The sequence below is a fragment of the Arachis ipaensis genome, chromosome B08 (assembly GCF_000816755.2).
Source record: "Arachis ipaensis cultivar K30076 chromosome B08, Araip1.1, whole genome shotgun sequence".
NCBI classification, from domain to species: domain Eukaryota; kingdom Viridiplantae; phylum Streptophyta; class Magnoliopsida; order Fabales; family Fabaceae; genus Arachis; species Arachis ipaensis.
Genome location: NC_029792.2, coordinates 1,930,480 through 1,932,300, shown reverse-complemented (window position 1 = coordinate 1,932,300; position 1,821 = coordinate 1,930,480). Strand labels below are relative to the sequence as shown.

At 30.9% G+C, this 1,821-nt stretch overlaps 1 protein-coding gene across 1 annotated transcript in view; it reads left to right on the top strand.

The window, feature by feature from the left end:
• LOC107613203 (probable E3 ubiquitin-protein ligase ARI7) overlaps positions 1-114 on the top strand; it is a 4,987-nt gene extending 4,873 nt beyond the window's left edge. Inside the window, exon 16 of the mRNA XM_016315091.2 lies at positions 1-114. The gene's annotated coding sequence lies outside the window, so the exon portion shown is untranslated.

Here is a 1,821-nt window from a genome sequence, read left to right as displayed (position 1 = left end):
AGCAAATCATCTGATATTGCTTCTATAAGATACATTCAGGTATGTAAAAATTCAGGGCTGGTTGTTTTTTTAAGAAATCATGACGAATAAAGGACCATTTTGAAAGGAACATCATACCAACATAGCCTTACATTTATATCACCTGTGAACTTTTATAGTTTACATTGAGAATTTGGCACAGTTCTGTTGCATTTTGTGCTGTGCGCGTTAAATTCTATTTCTATGATACTAAAAGTTTCAAGGCACTAATATTCACTGCAAACAAACAAGATTGTTGCTCCAGTTAATAGTGTCAATATGTTTGGCTCTATAGGACTTTGGCCCTATTTTTATAGGGCCAGAAGAATAAAAAGTCCTATAACTAATAGGGTCAAATTTTTAAAAGGTTTTTAGGTCCAAAAGCCCTCATGGACCAAAAGCTTTAGGGTCACCTAATCCTCTTTTTTTTTCTTTTTTTTTCATGGCCATTATTTTCTCTTATTGTTTCAATTTTATTACAAAACGGATCTAAAAAAAAGTAACAATAATAGTAGGGATTGATTTTTGTTTATTTGCAACAATAAATCAAAATTACATATGGAGTTATATACATACACCTGGGGTTTGTCTGGAAAAATGTCTATCTATGATGAGTAGGGTATATTTAAGAAAACACAATGAAAAATAACCACAAAATACACACGACCAATTAAATATCGAAAGAAATATCTGGTCCGATATATATAAATTATATGGTATATATATAATGTGGACAATGTTCATCTTATTATACTTAAGGTGTACATAGTCATCGATAGCAATACTCCAATAATGTTTATATCTTTTGGACCACGTTTATTAATAATTTAATATGTATCATTCATGGCCATCTTATTTCTTCTAAACATGTGGATTCTTGCACCTTTGGGGTGTATGCTGCTTGTATTCTTTCATGTTATTAATCAATCAAAAAAATATTGTTGGGGCTTTTAAATATAAAAAAAAATTAATAAGAGAAAAATATGATTTGGGACTTTTAAACATGTTATCAATCCCACCTAATCCTCTTTTTAAATATAGCCTAAAAAAATATTGTTGAATGAGTAATTTGTATGTAAAATCCTTGTAAATAAGAATGTAAATTATTTACTAATCATATAGTATGTTTTTTTTTATTTTCTTTTTGTGTCAGTCATATTTAACAGTAAGGAGAATACAAATGGATTAACACTTTTAGTCTAAAAAAAAGATAATTAATCAATTAATGACAAAACTGAAATTATGGAACCAGCAAAATTTTCTTTAGCACCATTTATTATATCTTTTCATTTCCTCAGAAACTGAACAACTTATAAAATAAATAAATAAATGAGCATAAACTTACTGAGCCAGGGGTGAAGGACTGCCAAACACTCAATTTATCATTTTTGCATCAAGGGTCTAAGGTGAGAATCAGCAGTCAAGAAAAGGTTTTTGACCAAAACAGCCTCTTTGGATTCATCTCCAAGCTTTAGTTTTGGAGTTTTTAGGGCTTGTAGGGCTAACCTATTTTAATTTTTGTTGGGAGGGCTTAATAAGAGTTAGGGCTTATAAAATATGATTTTGTAATTTTGGAGGGTTAGGGCCAGTCCTAAAAGTTTGGGTTCAATTGACACCTATAACTCCATAGCTCACACGGCATTCCGCTCCCTTCCCATCTCAAAGGTCTCGGGTTTGAGTCTTACAAGCTGCAACCGAGAAGAAAAAAAATTGGTAAATATGTGAGAAATATGTGGGTATGTATTGTGTACCTAGAATTGGGAATTGTCCAATTCACCGACAAAAAAAAAAAAAAAAGCTCCC